The following is a 9,046-nucleotide window of genomic DNA, read 5'->3' on the forward strand; positions in this document are numbered from 1 at the left end:
GCGCGTGCACGCTGATTCTCTTGGACCTCTCAGTGGTTTTTCAATACCATGGGCCATCACATCCCTACTGGATTCTGGGGTTGGAGGCGTCACTTTGCAATGATTCCATTCCTTCCTGGAGGGAAGATGGTGCTGGGAGATTGTTGTTTCTCCCCATGGGATGTAATCTCCTATGAGTTCCTCAGGTTCAATACTGTCTTCCTAACATCAGCTTCTTAGGAGAGGTTGTCAGTTGGGTTCGGGTCCAATGTCATCAGTATGTTGACAACACCCAGCTCTATTTCTACTTTTCATAGAATCATAGAGTTGGAAGGGGACTATAAGGCCATCAAGTCCAACCCCCTGCTCAATGCAGGAATCCAAGTTAAAGCATACCTGATAGGTGGCTGTGCAGCTGCCTCTTGAATACCTCCAGGGTTGGAGAGCCCATCACCTCCCTAGATAATTCGTTCCATTGTCATAACACTCAAACAGTGAGGAAGTTTTTCCTGATGATCAGTTGAAATCTGGCTTCCTGAAACTTGAGTCCATTATTCCATGCCCCATACTCCAGGATGATCGAGAAGAGATTCTAGCTGTCCTCTGTGTGACAACCTTACCAGTACTTAAACAGTGCTGTCACATCTCCCCTTTTCTCAAGGTTAAACATGCCCAGTTGTTTCAGTCTCTCCTCACAGGGCTTTGTTTCCAGTCTCCTGATCATCCTCGTTGCCCTCCTCTGAATCCATTCCAGTTTGTCTGTATCCTTCTTAAAGTATCCAGAACTGGACACAACACTCAAGATGAGGTCTAATCAGTGTCAAACAAAGGGGAACTAGTACTTCATGTGATCTGAAAGCTATACTTCTGTTAATGCAGCCTAATATAGCATTCGCCTTTTTGCAGCCGCATTGCATATTCAGCTTGTGATCAACAACAATTCCAAGATCCTTCTCTCATGCAGTATTGCTGAGCCGAGTATCCCCCATCTTATAACTGTGCATTTGGTTTCTTTTTCCTAGGTGTAGAACTTTGCACTTATCCCTGTTAAATGTCATTCTGTTGTTTTCAGCCCAATGCTCCAGCCTATCAAGATCACTTTGAATTTTGTTTCTGTCCTCCAGGGTATTAGCTATCCCTCCCAATTTTGTATCATCTGCAAATTTGATAAGCATTCCCTGCAGATCTAAGTCATTAATAAAAATGAAAAGCACTGGGCCCAGGACCAAGCCCTGCAGTATCCCGCTCATTTCCTTCCCCCAGTTTGAGAAGGAACCATTGATAAACACTCTTTGAGTATGATTCTGTAGCCAACGGTGGATCCACTTGATAGCTGTTCCAGTCAGCCCACATTTAGCTAGCTTACTAATCAAAATATCATGAGGCACTTTGTCAAAAGTTTTGCTGAAGTCGAGATGTATTATGTCCACAGCATTCCCAGAATCTAGCAAAGAGGTTACCCAATCAAAAAATGAGACAAGATTAGTCTGGCAGGATTTGTTGTTGATAAATCATGTTGGCTTCTAGTAATCACTGTATTGATTTCAAGGTGCATACGGATTGACCACTTTATCATCTGCTCCAGAATTTTCCCAGGGTTTGACAACAGCTCTGTAGTTCCTAGGTTGTTCCTCTTTGCCCTTTTTGAAGATAGGGACAGCATTAGCCCACTTCCAGTCATCTGGCACTTCACCCATTCTCCACAATTTCACAAAGATAATAGACCGTGGTTCCAAGAGTTCTTCAGCCAGTTCCTTCAATACTCTATAATGCAGTTCAACAGGCCCTGCAGATTTGAACTCGTTCAAATGATTAACTATTCCACCAAATGACTGGACATAGCTCCAAGTGGTAAGGGTAGTGTGGATGTTTGCCCCATTTTGTATTTTTAGAGCTACATGAACACTCCTCCATGAACTTCGGAGAATTTAGATTCTAACAAACTGTTTAATTAAAGAAAATATCACACAAATGTGTGTGGATATGAACATATTAATACTCACATTGCTTTTCAGCATTCATACCATGCACATCATGAGTATTTCTGATCCTTATGCAATCACACTTTAGTAAGATTGTTGTCATCCTGCTAAAGAAATCTTAGTGAATTAAATGATTATTCCCTTAATTAAATTTGCAAAAATGTAGGTAAAACCAATAATTCTAGAACAAGAAACATTGTTGTTCTTAAATCATGCACCTGTGCCCTAGCAACCATAATCATAGAAGAGGCATCCATCCTGCCTGGAGAAAAGGTGGGACAATCACCTTTAAGATGGTGCTTGCTATCTTCAGTTTTTACTATGTCGCCATGAGAATGGCTGTACACTATAGCCAGCATGGATTTTTCACATTCCGCAATGTTAAATTGAAAATACCCCCATGTCATTCTGCTGCTTCCCAAAAGCTCATTTCAAAACAAAACCTTACAAAACTTATAGTCCTGAACTCAGAAATGCTTGCTTAACAACCCTCTAAGTTTTCATGGCGATACACAAAACACTTAAGAGAGAATCCAGAGTTCCATGTCTAAAACAAGAGGGGGGGGGGGAAATCCAGGCCCCTCTTGAACTTTTTTTCTTAGTAGTCTCATAATTTGTTGAAATTAATTAAAAATCAGCCATGTTCACAGAGTACCTGTAATACTATTACTGACCTAGCCATACTATGACCTTCATCTTCTGCAGTTTAAAACTTAAAAAAAATGCATGGCTGATTTTTAATTAATTTAAGAAATTTAACATTGAAATCTATGATAGCACAGGCATACTTAGTAAGAACCAACTGTCAGTGTTATAAAAGCCAGACTCTCAGCTGTTTGGCTTGGTTAATCAGAAGGCCACACCTACAGGAGACATTTATTCCATTTTAAACAGTCATGGCTTCCCCCAGAGAACTCTGGGAAGTGTAGTTTTTGAAGGGTGCTGAGTTATTAGGAAACTCCTATGCCCCTGACAGAGCTCCAGTGGCCACAGTGGCCTCTCCCTTCCCCTCCTCCCTTCCTCACTCCCTCCCCTTCTCCTCCTCCCTCCTTGTCAGACTAACCTATCCCAAGCATAATTGCACGGGAGTAAATCCCACTGAACTCAATAAGTATGCATATGATCAAACCTGCCCCTCCTACTCATCCTTCCCCTCTCCTATCCTCCCTATCCTCTCCTTTCCCTCCTGCTCCTCTTGCTCCCTCATGTCAGTTTTACCTATCATAAGCATGTTTGTATGAGAGTAAATCCCATTAATTTCAATAAGCATGCAAATGATCACACTTGCCTTTCAACTCCCCTCCTCTCCTCTCCCCCTCTGCTCTCGCCTCCTCCTTCTCAACCCCTCCCCACTCAAGCTCTCTCTCCCGCCCTCTTCCCTGTGATCAGTTTCACCTATCCTAAGCATGATTGCAGAGGAGTAAATCCCATTGAACTCAATAAGCATGCAAATGATCAACCCATTCTCAGCAAACTTGCACAGGATCCCATTTCATACCTCATGGATTAAAAAACAGAAATTCACTAACAGGCAAAAAACCCTTGTGGTTTAAGAACGTACCTATAGCCAACAGATATTTCTCCTATCCCCTCCCTTCCTTCTTCCCTTCTCCTCTGTGTGCTCAGAGGCACATTACCAAAGTCTTCCAAGCTATACAGGAAGTGGATTGGACTGTGAGACCAACCCAAATTGCGTCTGCATTTTTACCAATTTGTAGGGTAGTACAGTATCTCAAGACAGCTGGTATAGCACAGTGGGGAGGAGAGCGTGGCTGGGAGTTCAGAGTCTGTGAGTTCAAATCCCAGCTCATGTGTCCTGGGTGTAAAAGGCCAGCTAAAGATCACCCCCACAGGGAGTGGCTCAGGGGTTATGTGCCCTGCCACCTGTGCAGCCATGGGCAAACTGCATAGTTCCAAGGAGCCCAGGTTCCCCCCAGCTGGCAGTTGTGGACAAAGAAGGGGCTGGCTTGTGCAACTGTGGTGAGCGGAGCAGGCCCTAGCCAGCTGGAGAGGACTAGCCTCAGAGGAAGGCAATGGTGAAACTCCTCTGAATACCCTATGATGAAAACCCTGTGAATACAACCAAAAAAAAGGATTCATAGGGTTGCCCTAAATCGGAATCGACTTGAGGGCATATAACAACAACACAGTATCTCAGAGAGGTCCCCTGGTGCATTTACTACAGCTGCCCAATATCCCTGCTTTTTAAAGTTTGTTAGAAATATCTGTTGGCTATAGGTACATTCTTAAACAGCAAGGGTTTTTTGCCTGTTAGTGAATATGTATTTAGGGAAGGGCAAAACGGGGAGAAATACAACTTTTCCTGAAACAAGATAGTGTCCCCTAATCCATCTAAAGGTTGTGATTAAGGCTGCATTCATATACATGTTGTTATGTGCCTTCAAGTCAATTACAACTTATGGCAACCCTATGAATCAGTAATGTCCAACAGCATCTGTCATGAACCACCCTGTTCAGATCTTGTAAGTTCAGGTCTCTGGCTTCCTTTATGGAATCATCTCTTGTTGGCCTTCCTCTTTTTCTACTCCCTTCTGTTTTTCCCAGCATTATTGTCTTTTCTAGTGAATCATGTCTTCTCATGATGTGTCCAAAGTATGACAACCTCAGTTTCATCATTTTAGCTTCTAATGATAATTCTGGTTTAATTTGTTCTAACACCCAATTATTTGTCTTTTTCGCAGTCCATGGTATCCACAAAGCTCTCCTCCAACACCACATTTCAAATGAGTTGCTTTTTCTCTCATCCGCCTTTTTCACTGTCCAGCTTTCACATCCATACACAGAGAAATCAGGAATACCATGGTCTGAATGATCCTGACTTTAGTGTTCAGTGATACATCTTTGCATTTGAGGACCTTTTCTAGTTCTCTCATAGCTGCCCTCCCCAGTCCTAGCCATCTTCTGATTTCTTGACTATTGTCTCCATTTTGGTTAATGACTGTGCCAAGGGATTGATAATCCTTGACAAGTTCAATGTCCTCACTGTCAACTTTAAAATGAAATAAATCTTCTGTTGTCTTTAGTCTTTTTGATGTTCGGCTGTAGTCCTGCTTTTGTGCTTTCCTCTTTAACTTTCATCAGCATTCATTTCAAATCATTACTGGTTTCTGCTAAGAGTATGGTATCGTCTGCATATCTTAACTTATTGATAACTCTCCTTCCAATTTTCACACCTCCATCTTGGTCCAATCCCACTTTCTGTATGATATGTTCTGCTTATAGATTAAACAAATAGGGTGATAAAATACACCCGTCTCACACCCTTTCCAATTGGGAACCAATTGATTTCTCCATATTCTGTCCTTACAGTAGCCTCTTGTCCAGAGTATAGGTTGTGCATCAGGACAATTAGATGCTGTGGCACCCCATTTCTTTTAAACTATTCCATAGTTTTTCATGATCTACACAGTCAAAGGCTTTGCTGTAATCTATAAAGCATAGGGTGATTTTCTTCTAGAATTCCTTGCTCCGTTCCATTATCCAACATATGTTTGTGATATGATCTCTGGTGCCTCTTCCCTTTCTAAATCCAGCTTGGACGTCTGGCATTTCTCGCTCCATATATGGTAAGAGCCTTTGTTGTAGAATTTTGAGCATTATTTTACTTTCATGGGATATTAAGGCAATAGTTCGATTGCATTACTGCATTCTCTGGGATCCCTTCTTTGGAAATGGGATATATATTGAATGCTTCCAGTCTGTGGGCCATTGTTTAGTTTTCCATATTTGTTGACGAATTTTTGTCAAAATTTGGACAGATTCAGTCTCAGTAACTTGTAACAACTCTATTGGTATGCCATCTGTTCCTGGGGATTTGTTTCTTCCAAGTATTTAAACAGCAGCTTCCACCTCACGTTCTAAAATTTCTGGTTCTTCATCGTACGATTCCTCCACGAATGAATCTGTCATCCTGACATCTCTTTTATAGAGTTCTTCAGTGTATTGCGTCCATCTTCCTTTTATTTCATCTCGGTCAGTCAGTGTGTTCCCCTGTTGATTATTCAACATCCCTACGCTCAGTTTAAATTTCCCTTTCATTTCTGTAAACTTTTGGAATAGGGCTCTTGTTTCACCTATTTTGTGGTCCTCTTCCATTTCTATACAATAGTTATTGTAATAGTTCTCTTTGTTCCTACGTACTAGTCTCTGTATTGTTGCATTTAGGGTTCTGACCGTGTTTCTATCTCCTTTTGCTTTTGCTTTCCTTCTCTTTAACCATTTTAAGAGTTTCTTCAGTCATCCATTGAGGTCTTTCTCTCTTTTTAACTAGAGGTATTGTCTTTTTCCATTCTTCCGTGATGTCTCTGACTTCACTCCATAGTTCTTCTGGTTCTCTGTCAACTAAGTTTAAAGCCTCAAATCTGTTCCTTATTTGATCTTTATATTCTTCTGGGATGTTATTTAAATTGTATTTTGGCATTATGATTGTTGTTCTTCTTAGCTTTACTCTGATTTTCGATATGACCAAGTCATGATCTGTACCGCAGTCTGCTCCTGGTCTTGTTTTTGCAGAAAGTATGGAACTTCTCCATCTTCTGCTACCAATTATATAATCAATTTGATTCCTATATTGGTGATGTCTACATGTACAGTCGTCTTTTTAGTTGCTCAAAAAATGTGTTCGCAAGAAACAAATCATTGGCTTAACAAATTCAGTAAGTCTTTCTCCTGCTTCATTTCTGTCTCCTAAGCCCCATTTCCCCACAATTCCTAGTTCTTCTCTGTTCCCTACATTTGCATTCCAGTCCCCCTGATTATCAGCACATCTTGTTTTGGTGTGTGATCAATTTCCTCCTGTACTTCTGCATAAAATCTCTCCAATTCCTCTTCTTCTGTGTTTGCCATTGGAGCATAGACTTGGATAATGGTTATGTTAATAGGTTTCCTGTTTAACCTCATTGATATCACTCGCTCAGACCTTGCGTTGTAGCTCCTAATTGCTTTTGCTACATCACTTCTCACTATTAAAGCAACCCCATTTCTTCGTAAGTTCTCATTTCCTGCATAACATATTTTGTAGTTGCCTGATTGAAAATGTCCCATTCCTGTCCATTTTAATTCACTCACGCCAAGTATTGTAATGTTGATACGTTCTATTTCTTGCTTGACAATTTCTAACTTTCCCTGTTTCATGCTTCTCATGTTCCATGTTCCTATTGTGTGCATCGTGCAACTTCGGACTCTCCTTTTGCATCTGTGCGCATCAGCCTCTGGACTTCCTTTTGGCTTTGACCCAGCTGCATCATTAGTCAGAGCGCTAATCATATTTGTCCGTTGTTCTTCCCCTGTAGCTCGGTAAGTGCCTTCTGACCTGGGGGTCTCATCTTCCAGCACTATCTCGTGTTGCATTTTGGATATTCTGTTCATAGGATTTTCATGGTAAGAGGTATTCAGAGGTGGGTTACCATTGCCTTCCTCCAAGTTTGGATACATCTTAGTCTTTTATCTTAGTCATTAAACTCAGTGGGACTTACTTCCGACTAAACATGCCTAGGCTTGTGCTGCATCATCCATTGAAACCAGTGGGGTAAGTGATTGGATGCGAGGGACAGAACTCAAATCCCATTGTTTTTAGTAGGCCTTACAATGCAATCTTATGCATATTCCTCCTTTTCCTTTTCCATAAAGGAACAATAATACAGGAACGGCTCTGATGTGGAGTGCTGAGGATTTGTCACCTTCCCGACTCTATCAATGGCAGCACTCATTTCCTCCTCATAGGTTCATATGGACAAAGCTTAATGTCATAGAGAAATCATCAGAAAGAATTTCATCCTGGGAGCCCACTCAGCCTTAGTCAACCTGATCCCCCCAGATGTTTTGGACTATGACTCCCATCAGTCCCAACCAGCAAAGCCAAGCTGATGGGACTGATGGGAGCTTTAATCCAAAATATTTGGAAGACACTAGATTGGCAGTGGGTGCACAAGAGCATGTACAGACTGTTATTTCTCAGCTACAACACATTTATTATTAGACTGCAGTGTTTTCAGGCAAGCTTTGTGTCTTACCATTCCATAACCTTTTACTAGCAGTGCCTCCTGATTCAAGTCACAGCTGGCACAAATGGTTAGATCTATCAAGAGCTCCCAAGGCCTCTTCAGGGCCCCAATGCTGCTGAAGAACAGTAGACTCCCACTACAAATGGAGGTCACCCTGTGTCATTTTGGCCTCCTCCACTCACTCAGCTGCCCTCCCCAGCTAGGTGGCAATAAGGCTTGGGCCAGGCACTACCACCCAGTCAAGCGGTGGGTAAGTCAGCGGATGTGGCTGCTGCTTCTCTGGCAAGGAATAAGCCGCTGCTTCTGCCCCAGTCACGTGCTGTCTCCCTCTGGGTGGTGCACTGGGGGAGTGTTGGGCCTTGCTGGGTCCAATCCCAACTGCCATGTTACTGGAAGAGCGGGGGTGGGTGGCAGATGCTGGAAGCTATTCCTTGTTTCAAGTGAGCAAGTGTTAGAAGCACCAGCAAGGGGCAGCCATTCTTCCTGGGTGATTCAAAAGGCCCAACTGTGGCACAACTTTGCCTCTGTCTTGTGCTGTGCATGGATTTTGGTCCCAGGTTCAATGCTATCTCCAGGTCGCACTGGGAGAGGCCCCTATTTCAATCCCTGGTGAGTTGCTGCCAGTCAGTGTAGCCAGTACATAGCAAGAAGGACCAATGAGCCTGCCTCATTGTAAGGCAGATGCCATGTTCCTAACTGTAGCAACAGGTGAGCACGCAGAAGAAGCTGCACAGAGCGGCTCTGATGCTTTGCCCACTGATTTCCTCAAGCGGCCAGCGTGGCTCGGCGAGACTCCACTGAGGAGGAGCAGCCATCACTTCTCTTGGACGAGCAAGCAGCGAAGGCTTGTCCAAGGAGCGAGTGCTCTATCCCCTTACTGAGGAAAGATGGTGTACATAGAGAGCGGGGGGGGGCACGGAGAACAGGTTGTGGAAGCTCCCACCCCATGGCACCGGCCTGGGTGGCCCCAGCAGTGAGCGTAACGTTTATTCCCTCTCTTCCCGCTACATTCCCTCGACGTGCCTTTCCGCCCCGGCCCCAGGGGAGCCGGCACGCGAAGCC

At 43.2% G+C, this 9,046-nt stretch overlaps 1 long non-coding RNA gene across 1 annotated transcript in view; it reads right to left on the reverse strand.

The window, feature by feature from the left end:
- The window catches only part of LOC133382310 (uncharacterized), a 55,887-nt gene extending 55,094 nt beyond the window's left edge, over positions 1–793 (reverse strand). Inside the window, exon 1 of the long non-coding RNA XR_009761897.1 lies at positions 376–793. This is a non-coding gene — a long non-coding RNA (uncharacterized LOC133382310). The remainder of the gene's footprint in view (positions 1–375) is intronic.
- Between the last annotated feature and the right edge of the window lie 8,253 nt (positions 794–9,046).

Source organism: Rhineura floridana, chromosome 3 (genome assembly GCF_030035675.1).
Source record: "Rhineura floridana isolate rRhiFlo1 chromosome 3, rRhiFlo1.hap2, whole genome shotgun sequence".
In the NCBI taxonomy this organism is placed as follows: Eukaryota; Metazoa; Chordata; class Lepidosauria; order Squamata; family Rhineuridae; genus Rhineura; species Rhineura floridana.